Here is a 21,010-nt window from a genome sequence, read left to right on the forward strand (position 1 = left end):
TAAAGGTTTACACTTTTTTAAACTTCATACACAAACTAAGAAGTAAAGTCTACATGTCAAAGTTATCAACAAATTTGAACTGTAATATGTTAATAGGAAATGCTTAAACATTGTACACCAATATTTCAACCCAATTGTTACACTACATGAAAATGGGTTTTGCCCAATGTTTTCAATGTCAGCATATCCATTTTGACAACGTTTAGAGATATCATGGCAGATGTGTGGGGGAATTAGCAATAGTCACCGAATTTGCAGTTGTGGAATGTAGACCCTTCTGCAAGTTCAAGCTGATACCGGCCAATGTCTACTTGTAAATTGCACAATGTGATATTTCATCAACACCATGAAAGCATCCAATTAGTATTTTTTTTAACAGTTGCCAATCTTCCTCTTGCTCCCTTTACTATAGAGCAACTGAGCATGTGATAAATGATACAGTATTTCAAAAAAAAAAAAATTTTATAGCATCAACCCAACATTTTTCATTAGTTTTTTATACACAGCTGAAAGTAAACAATAGACTATTTTATGCAAGTTACAAATCTTTTGTCCATATTTTTTATGATGCAATTTGTCTTACACATTAAGATGAGTTGGGATCACACTGCAATTAGCAACTTGGCTATAAGAAAATGGTTTATTAATCCTCTATATATTAAAAACCTTTCACTCACTGTCATCACCTTTTTAATCATATCATAATCGAAGGATAAAGACAGTTCACCTATTAAGGACTTTCTATATCGATTGTTTATTTCTTTTTACAACAGAAAAAATCTAATTCTTTCATATAATAACAAGGGAACATCAGTGGCTTCAGGGGCATAAGTTCAAATCTGAACCCAGTGTGATGTAAACATGTTCTCTTCATGTCTCTATGGGTTTTCTTTTGCTTTGTGTCACATTCCAGAGAAGCACAGAAGGTTGTGGTATGCCTAAATTGGCCCTGTGTGTGTGCCATGAGACAGAGTGACGTCCCATCCAGTGCTAATATCTGCCTTGTGGCTAGTGCTGCTGGGATAAGCTCCAGCTTTCTGTGGCCCTGTCATGGAATTAGCAGGTTCAGAAAAGGATATAACATTTCTTTTTTTTTCAGTGAACTATACTTTGAGTATATTGTTAGGTGATCTATCACTGAATTAAAGAATAATTAGACTAATTTTTAAGTATCCTTATAATGTGTCTGTTTAATAAATAGTCTTTTAAATTGAGACTATTGTACCTCCCTTATCAATCCCTGAGAATAATGGATGTGTCTACCTAAGGAATTGTGAAACATTCAGATTTTATGTGCCATATAACTACCCACAATTGTTGTATCTACCCTTGGTTGTGACCTGACACTGATAAGTCCTGTTATATATGCAACACATGTCTTCTTTATTTGTAATGCTGCAAATATAAAAGTAAACACACATAAGACATATCAGTGTCATCTTTGTAATTGCTAATACATGATTTTGGATTAGATCTATCATCACTATAACCAAACTTGAAAGTTTTTACTGCACATTTCTGGAATTTTTCTCTTCTTAGGGTACGTTCACTCTGTTCTGTGCATTTACACTATTCTCATGTACTCCTTATTACTAGTAGTCATTGTTTCACTTCAGTATATCTTTCTGGTCAAGCTTTTGACCGCCATAAAATTTATATGTCATCCATTTCTTTGTTGATCCAATTAGGGTAACTCAGGTGTTGAGGGGAGCCAGAGCCTGTGCTGACAGTAGATTGCAGGACACACTCATGAACATACACAAATTCATATATGCAGAGCCAGTTTTGAGTCACCACTCCACCTAATGTGCACGTCTGGGATGTCTGAGGTCGTCTGGAGTCTCCTGAAAATGTAAGGCAATAGCATTAACCAGTGAGTCACTATTCTGCACAGTAAAATAAAGTATAATTTTAGTTCATTCTAGAAACTGATCAATAGACCTCACTCTTAGAAAGAATCCTTAGAAGGGCAGAACATCCAGTAACCCGTAACATTTATTTATATGATGTTAATGATATGAAATATTTGATGTAACATGCAAATACTGTATTATGGAATGAGTACTTCTTGCCTGAATTAGATATATCAGGTAAAACATAAACAAATGCCACTTAGTAATATTTAAGCTGTAAATGTTATTAAGATAAACAGAAAGAGTGTATTACTACAGAGTAGTGTATTTGTTAACACTAAAGGATAAACATTTTGACGTAATGACTGACAAATTAATTTAAATAAATGGAGTCAAAGATCATTTTAAACTGGCTATGGAAACAAAGTTGACCGTAGTGTGACATCCAAGTGTTATTTATTAATCTATTTTATTACAGTATGTGAGATGCATTCAAAATTAACTCAGAGCTATAAATATTTGCCTGAAAATGTGAGAAATACAAAGAATGTGAACATTTTGAATAAGTAAAAGTCATTATGCTTCCAATCATTAGCCAGGCTGTGACTAATCTCTTTTCACTGCATCTCTGTGTTTTATTCACCTCTGGGATGTGTCCAGTGGTTTTTGTGTATTTTATATTTCACGCATTTGTTAGGCTAAGTACAACTAATTCACTTTCTCTCCATTTTTTATTATTATGGCACATAACTTACATGAGAATTTGTGTATTTTCAATTGTTAACAAAATGTGATAAGCAGGACGTTTAAAATTTGTATAACTAATGTTCTCTGAGTTACACTCTTTAACACCAGGAAAGAAAAACAGAACAGTCTTTATTTTATACAGCTCCATTTACAGCAATAACCTTCACAAGGGATGTTATTAAATAATAATAAAAAAAACACAGTTAATTAAAATGCCAAAGATCACAGTATTGATGATACAGTAAACTGTGTTTATTTTCTGTACACAGAGAGTTTTTAAAAATACATATATTAAATATATTATTGATTGTTTAAAAATGAGTAAATAACATGTAAGTAAAATATTCAGTAATCGATCTGGATACTTTAAGTTTTAATATAATTATTATAAAATTTGTTTTCTCCCACAGTTTGGTCTAGAAGTTGAAAGACACAATCAGTGAGCTACGTTTTATTAATACTTACACTTATGTTTTAAAATAGTTGCTTGTCCTTCTTTTTAGCAGGTTTTGTTACAATATATGTATATAATTCATGCATAGGCACACTAGATTCACTAAAAAAATCCATTTTGGATGTCTTACCATTTACTATAACTAACTGAATAATTTCTGTTTTAATGGGAATATGGTATCATTAGGCCAATTTATATATCAGTTCACAAACTTTCTTAATCTAAGTAGAATCCACAGTGAGATGGAACTTATCTGGGCAGCACTAATGCAAGGGACACAAAAAAAAAAAACAGTCTATCACAGGGCATAGACAAAATAGAGCTCCACTATGTGTTTCTACATTCCTCAAAAATATTAAAGACAAGCATTTTTTAACTTCTACCTTGACTGTTTGTCTGTTTAGCATCAGGATTCCTATTAGGATATTGTCTTAGCATTATTCCTGGGGATATGTGGCTATAATTTGAAATGAGTTGTGTTACATCTGATTTGTTATTCACAGTATCCAAACGTATTTACAGTAGTGAAGTTTTTAATGATTTCTTCTACTCAACTGGACTTCAGCTGTTCAGATTTAAGGGTCCTTCAAGGGGTTTCATCAGGTCAGTTGCCTGAGTCTGTGGTTAGCCAAGGTCATTTATACTGACATGTGCTTTTGCGTTTAGAAATCCATAAATTATGACTATTAGTATGCACCAATGTCCTCAAACACTGCAATATTGACTGCAATTCTCTTTAAAGGAACAGTGGCAACTGAAATTTTGTCCCCATCTCTATTTCACCTTGACCTTCTAAAACTGAGATATCCATCCACATTATTTCAGTATATCATTATTCTGCTGATTTGTTCTAAAATTATTAGCAGCAGGGCACCAATCTGCTTCACTATTTAATGCAACCAAAGACGTCTAAACCTAGGTCAAAGCAATTCTAACCAGGTTGCCTACATTATGTCTGTGACAGAAGTCACCATTGCATTACAGTTATTCCATTGATCCATAACTGTTAGAAGCAGAAATGGGATGGATGACTTTGATAAGTTCACAAAGCTTTGAAATGACAACATGAAATTAAAACAATAGGATATTTGAACAGTATACCCAAGTTTTCCAAAATGGGTTTTGAAGGTCCCCAGAATGAGTTTTAAAGGTCCCTAAAGTACTGCTATCTACGACACTCCTTCATGGCATGAGGCTTTGAAATGACATTTGAACAATTCACCTCAGTTCTCCAAAATGAGTCTTGAATGTCTCCAAAATGAGCTTTGAAGGTCCCTAAAGTACTGCTATCTACCACACTACTATGTAACTTGTCTACGATTCTCTGTGTAAAGGAAACTTCCTAATGTCTGTGTTTAATCTACCCCTAACAATTTTCCATTTGCTTCCCTGTGATCTTGTTAAAGATTTTTTTTAATAACAGCCAGGATACTATTTCCTTTTATAATCTGAAACAATTCTATCATGTCACCTCTTAATTTAAAATTTTTACATTTTTGTCTCTTCCTCAAAGTGTTCTGGAGTAAACAGTACCATGCTGTGCTCAAGTAGCTCCACTGTATTTTGAGCAGCAAAAGAGTAGAGAGTAAACAAACTTGATTAGTGAAGTTTTATGGGCAAAAATGGCAACTTTTGATACAAACATTTATTGTGGAGCATCTTAACTCTTTCCTTGCATCTTCCAACAGGGTAGTCTGTCAGCGCTGTGATCCATATTTAAATAGTTAGGTGCCAGGCTGAGGAGCAGAACTGAAAAGGTAGTTTTCTCTGAAGTTCTGCCACGCACTAGTCCAGGTAAGACTGAGGAAATTAGAAGGCTTAACACGTGGCTCAAATCTTGGTGCAGGATAGAAGGGTATAGTTTATGGGGCATTGGGACTCCTTTTGGAACAGATGGGACCTGTGAAGGAGTTTAGGACAGGTTAGGAGTTGGAGTTATGATATTATAGCAATAATGGAAATCTGGCTAAATAACAATGATGGGGATGGGTATAACATAGAAGGATACACATTTTTTAGGAAGGATAGACAGAACAGAAAAGGAAGTGGGGTTGCTGTTTATGTCAAACAGAATTTAAATGCAAGTCTTCTTCAGCTGGACGATGAGCTCCATCTTATTGAGGATGTTAGGAAAAGAAGCCTTATTTTAAGAGTGTGGTAGAGACCACCCAATGCAGACAGTAACCTCAACATATTTATTTTTCATTTTATTTAAATGGCACCTTTCAAGGCACTCAAGGACACCTTCAAAAAGTCAAATGAAAATTTAACAAATCAAAGAATTAGTAAAATAATATAAATACTAAAAGAAAGAATAAATAAAAAGAAAACAGTAAATTGAAAAATAACAATATACAATTAAAATAACATTATATATATGTGATCATAAAAGTACAACACTGTACAACCTAGGGCAAAATCAAGGGGAGTAGGCAAGTTTAAAAAGTTTTAAGTATGGATTTGGAGATGGGAAGTGAATCAATGTTGCGGATCTCTTGAGGAAGGGAGTTCCAGAGGGCATGAGCAACAAAGCTAAAGGCTCTAGACCCCATGGTAGATAAAGGGAGTAGAAAAGCAATTTAAATAAGAAGGTCTAAGAGTACGAACAGGTGTATAAATTTGTAGCACACCCAATTGATATTGTCAATGTGAGCTTTGAAAGATACCAAAATGGTCAGCAGTCCAGAGTCAGCAGCCATTAGCAAATCATTAGTGATTTTTGCTGTCTCTGTACTATGGAAAGGGCAAAAACCAGACTGAAACTGCTTGAATAGATCATTATCAGTAAGATACGCTTGCACTTGTGCTGCAACTGTTTTTTCAAGTATTTTAGATAAAAATGGCAGATTTGAAATTGTTCGGAAATTGTTCAGATTATCAGGGTCAGCACCAGGTTTCTTTAAAAAGCAGCCATCTTAAGGGCTGATAGAACAATACCAGAAGAAAGCGATAAATATACAATATTAGTTATTAATGAGATAATAGAAGGCAGTCAAGCTTTTACCAAATGAATTTGAATTGGATCCAACTGAGAAATGGAAGATTTAGATTTTTTAATGAGAATAGAGATTTCAGATACAGTAGGGAGTATAAAGGACGAAAGGGAATTTGAGCAGGACCTGCAAGAGGCACAGTTAAGAGTATTGTGTAGTGTACATGCCAATGATGTCAGTTGCTGGAGGATATTGTTAATTTTTTAATTAAAAAAATTCATAAAGATATCACATTGTGCAGTGGAGTAAAGGTGAGGTACAAGGGCATTATTAACAGTAGAAAACAAAGCTAGAATTCCCTTCACCTAACCTAAATTGTTCTGCATAGGAGGCAGATTTGGCAGTAAAAAGAGCACCATTTAAAAAAAAAAAGATCATAAAACATTTATTTATGTTGAGGAAACCCTGTCTTAGCAGACAAATGTTCCAGTCTGTGGCCTTTAGCTTTAAGCTGACGTAGCCCAGGAGTGTACCAAGGAGCAGAGCGGGTAGAAACAGACCGAAATTTTAAAGGAGCAAGATTATCTATGAGACTATATAATCCATCATTGTAAAAAGAAAACAGTTCATCAGCTGTGAAAAGATTGTCTGTACATGAGTGGTTATAAATTCCACTGCAAAGAGTAGGTAAATGGATATTCTTAATGTTGCACAATTAGATATTGCTAGATAAAGAGCGATATTGCTTAGTTTTGGAGAGTGTTAAGTTAACCTTAAAGGCGTCACACACATGCACATGGCAGCCAGATACAGGGACCAAAAGAAGGGAATTCCATGCCAGGCCTGGGGGTGGTGGGGTGCACGGAACCTTTTTATTTTATCCCCACAGACAAGACAAAGAAAATTCTGACTGAGTCTGAAAACCTTCCAGTTCGGCTCTGAGGACATCACTTCCAGTCCTGGCCCCGAGGACAACATCACTTCCTCTGACCTCCCTATAAAACCCGACCTACTCCCTCCATTAATCAGTTCTATTTTGGACTCGATTCTTTGCACTATTGTAATGAAACTTTGCCTTTTTGCAGCCAAGGTCAAGTACACGGGTGGCTGCCCCAAACCTTTGTCGTGTGTCAAGGCTATTCATTTTACAAAGGATATTAACTAATGATCAGATATAGGCAGATCAGATACAGTACAATTAAGAGGATTTACACCAGTGCAACACATAATGTGTAGGAAAATCAACATACTGCTGTAAGCAAAAACTGTCAAGACAAGATATAAAATCCATCACAAGAGAGTTATTAATATTATCCATGTGCATATTCAAATCGCTCACCAACATAACATTAGGCAACATGGCACAGAGAAAAGTTAAAAAGATTGGAAATTCATCTAAAAAGCCCTTATAAGGTTTAGGTGATCTGTAAACACTAATTTGTAAAACAATGGACTCAAACAAGGTGTATACAGGCAGAACCACTGAAGACACTTTCCACTTATCATTGTAAATTACTACAAGATTACCCACAGTACCAGAGGCCCAAGGTTGACAGGTATATACAAACCAGATGTAAAAAGTCATTAGGCTGCTGCCAGGTTTCAACAAGACACATAAAATCATACTTACAATCATCCAAAAGATCACAAACTAATGAACCCTTATTCGTAAGCGATCAGATGTTGAAAAGTCCAACACTGATGTTAACAGCAGGCCTCTTGTTATTCATTCTAGCAAGCTTAATCACCATACTGGAATTAGCACTCTGGCCAGATTTCCTTGATCATCTCTGGTTGGAAGACCAAAAGAATCATATTGAGTTTGTATCATTGAAACTGAAGTTCCGATGGGACCCACAATGGATGTATCTCCGACAGACATAACGAATGATGTCCAGATGCTGGTACAGGGGTGGCTCAGCAGACTGGAATCATAGCTGGAAAAGTTCAGCTGCCATGTACTGAAATAAGGACATAACAGAATGGAGTAATAGAGAAAGAATAATCAAAGCAATAATAATCCAGAGAGACAAGATGTTGAAGAGCATATTTGCCAATGAAGAAATACTGGCAACATGTAAGCAGCCAGATGAAGGAGCAAAAGGAGCAAGAAATCCAGCAGTCAAGTATTTTTTTAAAAAGTGAGCTACAGTTTGTTTGTGTTGGAACAATAGGACAATAGCAATAAACAAAAATAAAATAAATATACTGGCAAGCAGCAGCAGCCATTCGTGCCAGCGTTCACTTCTGTTCACTTCCATTCCAACATCTTTTTAGTAATATTAAAAAGGCAAGTTTACAGGGGTGTATTATAGCAATTGGGGACTTTAACTATCTGAATATTAACTGGGATAACCTTGCAAATGTTGGAGGAGCAGGAGTTTTTAGAAGTAATTAGTGATTGTTTTTTAACACAGTATGTTAAAGCACCAACATGAGGTGAAGCCTGTCTACAATTAGTGTAAGAGCCATTTTCCTAGTTATATAAGATTCATAAATATTTTACTAGATGACAATGTATAATCTATGGGAGGTTCCTATAACCCCCATAAGTAGAATTGAATTGGTATATTCTTGCCATTTCTAACAGCTTTGAGTAAACATTATTCTTCAGTTAGTGACAGCCTTGCCATGTGTAAGGTGTAGAAGCATACGGTTTTAAACCGTTACCGTGCCTGTGCACATGCCTATGTGCTTATGGGCCTACGGGCCTTTTGAGTGTGTGAAGTAACTCGTAAAACAGCACTTATTTAAGTGCAGAACCGTACACTTATAGTGTACAGAAAAAGAAGCTAAGAATCGTTAAGTATATAAGAAGTTAAGAACCTTTAAGTATAGAAGAAGAAGTTAAGAACTTTTAAGTACAGAAATAACTAAAGTTTCTCAAGAAAAGCTAAGTTTAGAGAAGATACATTTTTCCTTTTTATTTTGCCTTTTATTCTACATAACTATTTTTTCCTTTATTCTTGTGTGGATTATTTGCTTTTAACTTTCACTAAATATTTTTAAAACGAACTTTTGGACTGTGAGATTTCTTTTGACACGCGTTTTACCCGTGCTTGATCTCGCCTTATGCTTCGGCAGCTACAATTAGTATTTTGTAATGATCATGATAGAATTGAGGGTGTAGAGGTGATTGAACCACTAGGGTCAAGTGACCATAATGTAATACAATTGTCAGTGTTTTGAAAGAGTGTGGATGCAAAGAATAAAACTATTAATTTAACTTTAGGAGGGAAAATTTTGAGCAAATGTGGTAAGGTCTAAAGGGTATAGACTGGAATAAGCTTTTAAGTGTGAAGACAGTTGAGGAGCAGTGCAACAGGTCTAAAAATGTTAACAAAGAGTTCAAATAGAAGCTCTAATGAAAAAAACAGCTGCATAAGACATACAAGACTAATAACTGTATTTGTGAATCATAGGGCATATGAACATGAGGGCAACCATTAAGAAGGATATTAGGGAGGATAAAAGAGAGTTGGAGAGCAATATAGCAGATAAGGTGAAAGATGACCCAAAAAGATTCTTTTAGTATTTCAGTAGAAAAAGAACAGTCAAGGAGGAGGTGAAGTGCATCAGGAATAGTAAAGGGGACTTAAAAATACAGACAGTGAAATACACTCTAAATTAGTTTTTTTCTGAGATCTTCACAAGTGAGGAAGTCAACCTCCCAGCAGTAAATGGGACTACTAAGGAGATACTGACTGATTTGGAAATTGTAGATGGAGAAGTACTACTCAGATTAACATCAAACAAATCTCCCTTACCCTTGAGTTCTTAAGGAGGTTAGTGAGTACATATATAAACCTTGACATATACCTTTAGGAAGTCACTGCACACTGGGGAAATTCCAAAGGACTGGAAAATGGAAATATTATCCCATTATATAAAAAGGGTGACAGGGCAGATCTAAGCAACTATTGGCCAGTAAGCTTAACGTGCATCACAGGAATATTGATGGAAGAAATTATTAAGGATGTCATTTTTAATATATATAAATAATTTGGATAGGAATAGAAGTAACAAGCTGGTTAAGTTTGCAGATGATACCAAGCAAGATAGGTGGATTTGCAGATAATCTGGATTCCCTTAAATCATTACAGAGGCACTTGGACTGCATACAGACTTGGGCAGATTTGTGGCAGATGAGGTTTAATGTCAGTAAATGTAAAGTATTACACATAGGAAGTAAAAAAGTTAGGTTTGAATACACAGTGGGAGGTCTGAACACCAAGAGTGCACCTTATGAGGTGGATTTAGAAGTCATAGTGGACTCTGAACTATCAACTTCCAGACAGTGTTCAGAAGCCATTAAGAGGGCTAACAGAAAGTTAGGTTATAGCACGATGTGTAGAGCACAAGTCCAAGGAGGTTATGCTCAACCTTTATAATGCACTGGTAAGGCATTTTTGTCTCCAGGCTACAAAAAGGACATAGAAAAGGTCCAGGGAAGAGTTAGTAGGTTCATTTCAGGGTTATGGGGAATGAATTATGAAGAAAGATTTAAAGAGCTGAACCTTTTCAATTTAAGCAAAAGAAGATTAAGAGGTGGCATGATTGAAGTGTTTAAAATTTTGAAGGGAATTAATAAAGTGGGTCGAAACTGTTATTTTAAAATGAGTTAATTAAGAACACAGGGACACAGTTGGAAACTTGGTAAGGGTAAATTTCAAACAAACATTAGGGAGTTGTTCTTTACACAGAGGACCATAGACACTTATAAGCTATCACATAGTGTGGAAGACAGTAAGACTTTAGGGTCTTTCAAAACTAGACTTGATGTTTTTTTAGAAGAATTAAGTGAGTAGGACTGGCAAGCTTTATTGGGCTAAAAGGCCTATTCTCGTCTAGATCGTTCTAATGTTCTAAAATCACATTGAGGTCTGGGCTGATATAAATGACTTCAGGGCTGACATCAAGATTCTATAGAAAGACATTGCCTCTGTCAAGACCACAACTGACTGCCATTCTATGGAAATTGCTAGAATCGATAGGTAGGTACAGTTTCTTTCAGCAAAACTCACCAAGATGGAGGATTGAGAACGAAACCTTACAGTGGCTTTTCTCAGTTAGCTCTGGTCAACTATTTTCCTTTCTCTTCCTACTTTTCAGGCCTCAACAGAAGTATACACAGGTTGTATAGCTCACAGGATAACTCATCACACACTACCACTATTATAGTGTGATTTAATAATTACAAACACCACCTGAAACTTATTTCTGAGTCAAGGATTCATTCATTTTTGTCAGGACTTTAGTGCTATAATGACCGTTGCTAGAAGGGGTTAGGAGATACTCCTTTTTAGGTCTTTCATACACATCTTAAGCTGTCTTTTGTTATTAACATATATTTACCACGTTCCAACTGAGGTGAACAAAGCTTTAGAGCTTTTTGACTTGCTTTTCACCTTTCCTCTGTAACACTTATTCACAAGATGTCTTCAGCCCTGAGTTAGGCTAATGCCATGAATGCTCCTAGCTGTCCTGTTATGAAGTCTGCCTGGCTATGGCTGTCCTGATTCTTGTGCTTATGTTCGTTTTTCAAAAAATTCCTAAGAGCACTGATTGACCTTTATGGTGACTCTATTTTAAGTTCCTGTAATTGACATTTTTACTTTTAATTTTAAACCTGTTAAGGTAATGCTGTCTCGTGCTCAGTTGTTGTATTTATTGAATTTAGATTTTGGTCAGCATAATTGTTGATATGGCAATTGTTGATATGTTGGGTGGCAGAGGCCTTTTTTCTTTTTTGTCTTTCTTCTTCCTTTCCTGGAGTAGGGTGGCTGGCTGTGTGCTTGCAGCTGTTGTGGTTTAGTAACGAGTGTTGTATGCATGTTAACTCTAATGGATTGAAACCTTAGGTTGTATGTGTGCCTGATTGGAGGCCTTTGTACTACATCTCCCAGACTCTCTAGTTCAGGCTTTCCTGTGGGGGGTGAGTGCTCTGGAGTCCGCTGTATCTGTTTCTCAGTTTTAGTTTCAGTTTGAATGGTTGCAGCAATGGTTATCTGGACCACTGGGATATGGGTTTTATGTAGTATTTTTTTTGGGGAGTGTGAGTTTTCCTGAGATGTTTTTTTGAAGTTGTGGCACATCTTTTTACTTTACTTTCTGTCTGTCTTTATTGTTTTCAAATTTTTATACCATGGTTAATTTAAATACAGTATATCTTCCTACAATGCTAAAGCCCTGTCAACCCCTAAAGAAATGTCTTCCATGGCTGATTTTCTACACAGACATCATCATATTGATCTTATTTTTCTAACTGAAATGCATTTACTGAAGCAAGATGCTATACAGAGTGTCTCTGAACCGTACATGTTGTCTTAATGTCATCTGACCCATCCAGCAGGGTGGAGTTGTGATACATATCCATTACTCTTCAGCTTAATGTTCTCACCTCTGGTTGTGATTGTAATGGCAGGTTCTGTTATCTCCTGTCCAGGGCTGGTGGTAGGAAGATTAGATTTATTGCTATATACACCCCTTCTGTAGTACCTTCTTCTAGGAACTGACTATTGAAATTCTTAAATATCATGATTATGAGTTTGTTATTGGTACAGATGCCAAAGCTGTCCTTGACCCAGTACTGGGTAAATCCCCTCCTCTTCTGGGACAACATGACCTTTCACTACTCAACAGCTTATGTAAACTTGATAGTGTTGTACACCGGTAGAAACAATACACCTGTAGAAAATTGTGAGCAGGCAGAAATTTTCGGATATCATGTTTACCACAGTTGAGTACATCAGGAAGCTACCTTTATTACTGTCCTTCTGAAAAAGTGCAGCATATGCATTTGAGTTGAACAAAGTGGTGAGGATGGAGCAGCTGAGGCTGTCCTCACATCCACATGTCAAATAAAATAAAGAACTGGTTAGGAAAAAAAGGTGAGCGCACAGTCCACATGAGTTTCAACTTGCAATAGCTAAATATTAATGTTCACATATGATAAAGAGGCAGATAGCTTACATGTCCTAAAACTGTTAAGTGTGTCTGTTTCAGCGATTGACATTCTGTAAACATGTTGTAAGGTTTCTAAACTCTTTTGAGATTCCCCCCAATGGGACGAAACGCTGAAGAGCGTCCCGGAAGTACGATCACATGTCTGTGGAAGGCAGTTTATCGGTTGCCAGGGCAACAGCGAGCTCCCAACACTAGTGTAGTGTGTTGGGTCAGACCCAGTGAAAGAAAGAAGAGTGTCGGTGTGGGTAAAGTTTCATGAGGACAACAATCCCCCTTAAATAGGAAGAGCAGTGTCTTCCAATGCTAGAAGCAGGAGTTAAGCCTGGTCATTTCTTAAAGGGACAATAAACAGTCCTTTTAAGGATCATTAAACAGCTGCTTGTGTCCAAGTTTCAGTCCTTCCTCCACTGTACCATAACATTATAACATTGTTATATTATATTTTGTATGGTGTATGACACGATGACACAATAGTACACTTTTTTTTCCTCAAAACTTCAAACTATCGATTTTTGAAGGGGTCAGTTCAAACTCGTCAATTAATGTGCTTTATGCATAATTCCATGAATGCATTTTACAAAAGTTAAACGACTACGCAACAAAAATCATGCTGAAGTGTGAAAAATTAGGAAAATAAACTGCTAGAAACTAATAACAATTATACTATGCTGCCATGAAAAAATACATTTGTTATCTGATTTAATGTATGCATGCAGATACATTCCACAATTTATGATAATATTAATAAGGTAGCCCTGGATTGCCTATTAAGGAAAATAAGCAAATGCTTTGTGTACCAAGGGTGTAAAGGGGCAATACAGAGTTTTTGCAAAAGTAGGAGTAACTGCATTACATCTTTTGATCCATGTGTGTCAGAATGCTTTATATCTTTAAGGTTAGAAAGCAATGGAATGTAAGATGTTTTGTTTGTTACAAATAATTACATTTTTTCATTAGAGTATCTTTTAAAACATTTTCCTCCAACATCAATTTCTGTAGAAAAATGATTTTAGAAAATGAAAGTATGCTCATGAGATCACTTCATTTCAGTAGTGTTACAAGTACTGTATGAACGCTTTCTTTGGTGGGCTATATTTTAGGGCTTGTACTGATAACCTAGATGTACATCTCTTTGGTTTATCGCTATATATTTTTGAAGGGCAGTATTTAAATCTAGTTAGGCTTGTTTGTTTGTGTTCAATGGTAAACCAAATGATTTGGGAAGAATACATTTTTTGAATACTTTTTTTTTTTTACTGTAAATCTTGTTTAGTTTTGCATTGTATAGTCTATATAGTATGCATATTTTCCAAGATTATATGCCTTAAAAAGCATATGAAATATACAGAATGTTTATTTATTTCATGTCAGTTCTTCCTATTTTATTATTTTGCATTATCCAAATATGTTGGAATTACTTTGGTTGATTAATGTTGTCCGTATGAAAAGAAGCATCGCAATAGAACTATGCATTGTTAAACTATGAAACTGGGCCAACAGAAGCATCTAAACTGAATTCAATGTAAAAACATATGCACATACATTAAACTGCAATGTATATAGTAATATTTTTTTGCTTCCGAACACTAAATTCATTGTTTATTTAGCACCTAAGCTTTAAGAATTTAGTTCTTTCAATGAAGGGTCAACTCAAGAACCTGTCTCTTGCTGTATTGCTGCTAAGGGTTTTCTTCATGTTGCTACTGTTGCCTTTGCCAGTGATTTTTTCACGTGAATCTTGTCAAAAGATTTTTGAACTTGAAAATTGCCCCTCAATCCTGCCACCATGTGGTGGACTAGGCATACAAAACTATCATTGCTAGCACTACAACAGAATTAAATGTTCTGCTGAAATGCTATGCTGACTTTCTGATTTACTGAACAAGGGTAAATTACTTTTTCCTAAATCAAGACCTAGTAAATCCCTGGCTCTCAAACCTGAGAAATATTATGCTTTCCCTATAAGTCAGTTCAGTCATTAAAACCAACAAGGGATGTCTTTCTATTAAGTAAAACAAAACAAAATTAATAATAGTTTTTTCAGTACTACTCTGATATTTTCTTAACCTGTTACCTACCCCACATCCCCACCATGTCCCAACCCCCAACAAATCTTTATCCCTACCCGGAATATCTTAATGTTTCTCTATCAATTACCAAACTAAAAAAAGCTCTGAACTCTATAAAGTCTAGGAAATATCCAGGGTCTGACAAGTTTCCTCCTAAGAACTTGTCTGCCTTTGGCAAGCAACTCTCATACCCACTCTTACAGATGCATAATTTTGCCCTTTCTTCCATACCTCTCAACCCTTCATTTAATTCGAGTATGATTAACCTATTACTGAAACAGAGTAAGGACCCCACCGATTACTCTAATTACTGCCGGTTATCTGATGTCAAGTTGCTGGCTAAGGTGCTTCCTCAGTGGCTGCTAATACCACCCTAGAATTATTTTTTTAACTCGGTACTCCCTCTTTCTCCCCTTCCTAACTGAGACTCTTAAATATCTGGCATTTTAATTCCTTTGGAGTCACAAAAGATCACAAATTAAACATTCCACTCTGATATGTAAGAGATCAGATGGGAGTGCCTCCATGTCAAATTTTGAACCATAACACCTTGCCATTACTTTCCCATCTTCATGGTTTCTCATATAGACCAAATGTATTTTCCCCCATTGCTTAATTTCATTCTCATTTCTTTCTAATACATTAAAGTCCCTTTCTCCTATATCTTAGGCTCTTCAGACATAGAGATGTGTTGAAAAATTGATGGGGCCATTGCCAAGATGGCACCTCCACAGTCTTCTATTTAACAATTCTGTTCTGAATATTGGAGGCCTTCTAATTTACTCTGCCGCTTGGTGTCAGCCTGGTATCTTTTATGTCCCGAGACAGCGGCTGCTGTGGATTCCTGCTGTCCATTGCCAGCACCTGCACACAGAAACTCTGATAAACAGTATTTCAATGAGAAACAAACAAGGAAACCCAGGGTGTGAAATATGTCGACCAGATCATTTCTCTGCAGGAACAAATTTCTAAAGTTTCCACTGTCACTGTGGAGCATCAACAGCGTGAAAAGGGGACACAGAAATGTGATTATGATAGGAAAAGCAAACTTTGCAAATTCAAAAAAGGAGATTGGATACTTGTTTTGATCCTGTCTGACCCACGTAAGTTTCTGGCCAAGTGGCAAGTCTGGTCATGGTTTAGGAATAGATGAGACCTGTGAATTAAAAAGTTATGATAGCCGGCTGGTGTAAACCCGTTCAAATGTTACATGTTAATCTTTTGAAGGAGTGGTATGACCCTTATGAGGTGTTAGCTACTGCCGTTGCAGTCTCTCAGACTGACGTTGTCATTGGTGATGATTTAATGGACACTTAGAAGGCTGAGATGCCGACTCTGATCGGGGAGAACACTGATGTTTTTTCATCCATGCCTGGTCTGACTACATTTGCAGAACATAAAATTGTAACTGAGCGTGGTGTTAGAGTGTAATTCCGCCTGTATCATTTACTGGAGGAAAGGAGAAATGTGGTGCATGATGAGGTGAATCAGATGCTTGAATTGGGCATGATTTGTGGGAGTAAATGCATTTGGCAGATTGCAATCATTTTTTTTCCCAAACCAAATGGCTCCATTCGGTTCTGTACAGATTTTAGAGATTTGAATAAGTTTTCCAAATTTGATGCATATCCGATGCCACATGATGAAGAATTACTAGAGAAACTTGGTCAGGCCTCGTATATCTCTACCCTGGATCTAACAAAGGGGTACTGGCAGGTACCCCTTGAGGAATCCATCTGCAAGAAGATGTAGCTGTTCTCCACAATGGACAGATTGTTCGAATTTACTAGGCTCCAGTTTGGGCTTCATGGCACGCCTTTAACTTTCTAGGATATGAAGGATCAAATTTCACACCCACATTCTTAATATTCTGGAGCATATCTCGATGATGTGGTTATATTCAGTAATGATTGGCAGACACATCTGGAACACCTACAAGCAGTGCTTGACAGTTTGAGGCAGGCTTAGGCTAACCCTAAGAAGTGTGAACTGGGAATGTAAAAATTTATTATTTGGGATATTCTGTGGGGAAAGGTTTGATTAAACCACAGTTAAAAAAGTTGATGAGATGCTTGCATATCTGTGTTTGGAAAAACAAAAGCAGGTTTGTGCTTTTGTCGATCTCACTGGTTATTATAGAAGAATCATCCTGAATTTTGTGAACAGAGCCACCATTCTAACTGACCTGACAAAGGGCCTAAAGAACCGTAGTATTTTCTGGTTGGCTTACTTGAACAACAACAACAACAACATTTATTTATATAGCACATTTTCATACAAATAATGTAGCTCAAAGTGCTTTGAAGACCACTCTGTTGTCATACCTGGTTCTGAGAAGCCCAGATTTTTCTAAGGAAATCTTCTGCAGACTGTCACAAGTGCATTTGGTTTGAGCACTGTCCTTTCTGAAGTTGTTAATGGTGAAGAACATCCTCCCATCACGTACTTGAATAGGAAATTTCTTCCCAGGGAACGTAATTACTCGACCTTTAAGAAAGGGTGCCTGGTGATTACAGGTACATGTGCTGTGGAAGCTCTCCGTTATTACTTATTTGATCAGAAATTTACCTTGGTAACTGATCACACACCACTCTAGCAGCTCTACAGACAGAAAGATTCAAACTCCCAACTCACTGGGTGGTTCATTAGTTTGCAGCCGTTCAATTTCATTGTATGTCATTATCCTGGTCCTGCACAGGTCAATGCAGATGTCCTGTCTCGCCTGGCCAAGCCTGGTTTGGAAGGTTGCTTTGTTAACAAAGGTGTGAATGAAGCTAAGGAGGAGGGTGTGACCAAGATGGCATCTGCTGCTCTTTCCTGCCATTCATCAGCAGCAGCTGCGTACAGAAACTCTCTTAAACAGAATTTCACTAAAAAGCAAACACATTTCTAAAAAGCCCTGTGTGGGATCGGCGGCACCCTTACCACCTAACATGCTTATTGCATGATGTTTAGAACTTTTAAAACTGAGCATTCACTTACACTTTTGCTCTCTCTCCCATCCATTCTTCTTCAGACTACCCTGTATGTTTGACCCACCCGATGGTCCCCAGCCACTGAATCTGTTTGACAAGGAAGGCTTTGTGTTCTTTTAACCTGAAGAAGCAAGCTTAAGCAGGATGATTGCTTGTACTGAAGAAAAAGTTGTATTTTGAACAAAGCCTTGGGGCTGCTTCTGACTTTTCAACAATAAAGTTGTCTTGCTGTCTCTGGTGCAACTCTGTGACAGAAGCTCGACACTATGTGCTGAGAGTAGGCATCCTGTCTTTTCCAATTTCTGCTTTTTCTTTTTGGATCTGAGATCTGTGTTCAGAACATGTGTTGCCCGCTCTCTTCCCCTCCTTCATTTCATCCCTTATATCTGTCTGCTTCAATCCTTTCTCCTAAGTCCAAACCTATGTCTGGTGTCTATCTACTCCCTCCTTCACAAAACCTCCCTCAAAACTCATAATCATATGTCTATGCTAACAGACATTTTCCCATCCTCTGTATTGTACTGGCATACTATCACAAATTGTTCTAAAAATTATAATAACCAGTACACAGTTTAAATGACTATTAATGAACCATAGACTATACCCTACCCATGAGACAACATCTCATGGGATTAGAACTATATCCCTATGTCAACTTATTAGGTTCAATAGGAATTTTTCAGTCACACATTCATTTAAAATTCATTTATTCATTGTAAAACACAACAGGCATGTGTTAAGCTAAGCATAGTATGTCTTTCAGTCATCTTGTTAGACAAATGGAAGTAAGACTTCAGTGTCATTTCTTTCAGCAAAGTAAGTAGTAGAGTATGAGGACATTCGTAGGCTGGCTAGAAATCTGCAGCCTAATTAAAGAGATAATTGATAGCTCAATTGTGGTTAAGACAGCAACTTAATATCATTTTAAAGAATAAATATTTTGTGTGCCATAGAGTTTTAGTGTTTGCCCATATTTGCTGAGTTAGAAAGAGCCAGCAGAGACACCTGACAGCAATGATTAAAGGCAGTGTAGTTAAAAAGTTATATTTTAAAACAATGTCTTCCTCAGCTATTGTCTTTGTTTTTAAATGCAAAGTGATTTTACATTTGAGAAGAGCACTGTGTAAATAAAAGATAACAATCCTAGCTGTACTTTAATAGAATCAAGCATGAAAATCTTTTAAAAAAACCCAGAAAGCTTGCCAGTTTTCTCTGATGTGCAGATAAAATCAAATGACATTAAATCCGTTTTTTTTTTATCTCTGTGTAACCAGCATTTACTATTAGCATCTACAATGTCTAGCAATGACAAGGTTTCTAACTCCCCATAGATTTCTTCTAGAAGTGCCAATTACATGAAGGCTCCTATAGGACATGATATAATTTAGAGAGCATGCATGAAGACAAGAAACTTACATTTTTTAAAAGTGGGTTCTCACCACTTCTAAGGTAAGTGTTTCTGCAGAAGTAGTGAAAACGGTTTTTGAAATAGTAAAACATTTTGCTAGTGAATGCTGGCATGTTTGATGCATACTGTATGGTATATGCAGTGCAAGCATTTAAGTACAGCATGCTAGCAATCTGAGTCACAAGATACATTCATGTTTTCATGAAATCATATTTTTAACAATTGATCAGATAACTCATTTAGAATCAAACACCTTGATATAGATATTGTGATGAGTATGTAGAACTCAGATTAAAAGGATAAATTTAATATTAACACATCCATCCATTAATTAACCAACTTAAGTTAGTTCACAGTTGTCAGGGCTGGAGCATGCTCTGGCAGCATAGGACACAAGGCAGAGATCAGCAACAGATGGCCACTTTTCCATTACTGCATGCTCACATGCAGTGGTCCTCACATTAAGTCCTGGGGCACTCCTGTGACTATAGGTCATTGCTCCAACCAATTCCACAATCATTTTTACCATCAGATAATTTAATTGTTGTAATCAGTTTATTTATCAATTAATAAATACATTTATCAATTTATTTTTGTAATCATAAAATCATAGTAGTGTAAAATGCATAAGAAATTAAGATACACTTGCATTTTCTTTATGGCTAGCTCTGATATATTTAATTTTCATTATTGTGTGTAGTTTGATCTCTTAATTTCATCCTAATATAATATTGACAATTAATTTCAAACAGTGCAGACACAAGTACAAATGATGCTGAATGCTAAAATGCTATTTTAGTGTTACCTACTTGTGTGCTTATCTATATATATAAAATCCCTGTGTGCGTCCAGGTGTCCGTGTGTGGGTGTCTTCTGGTGAAGTGCGCATGCGCGGGGCACGGTGCAATGCGCGCTATTACTGTCAGAGAAAGTTAGAGGCGTTTTACGGAAATACAAACCAGTATTACTGCGAGAGGAAATTAAAGGTACACAATACAGTGACGCATATTACAGCCACATACAAGCCAGTATTACTGTCAGAGGAGATTAAAGGCATATTACCGACACGCACGCCTGTATTACCGCCAGAGAAAATTAAAGGTATATTACGGACGTACAAGCCAGCGGACGTACAAGTCAGTATCCTTCAATAAGGGCGCGCACAGGCATCCTTCAATAAAGGCGAGCCTCAAAAGGGCGACCTCAATTGGGCGCAGTGAATAAAGGTGCGCGTAAATAAAGATCTGAACCTTTGTTGCTCTTCACATATTCCAGAGCCATTTGAACTAAATTATCTATGAGCGCCTTTATTCGCTGCACTCAATTGAGGTCGCCCTTTTGAAGCTCGCCTTTTTGTACGCGCCCTCATTGAATAGAGCCGTACAAGACAGTATTACTGTCACAGAAAATTAAAGACACACAATACACGCCGGCAGCCCATGAGGAACGGTCAGCTCAGCAAGTAAACATCAACAAAAGAAAGGCTGAAAGAAAGAAAAATACGACCAACAAAAAGAATGAGGTCAAAGTCCCTTGTCATTTAATATAGACAGTTCCTACTAATGTTTATGCACTACTGTTCTAGCGCCCGTTATTGTAACGGGC

This window comes from Erpetoichthys calabaricus, chromosome 8 (assembly GCF_900747795.2).
Source record: "Erpetoichthys calabaricus chromosome 8, fErpCal1.3, whole genome shotgun sequence".
Lineage (NCBI taxonomy): Eukaryota > Metazoa > Chordata > Cladistia > Polypteriformes > Polypteridae > Erpetoichthys > Erpetoichthys calabaricus.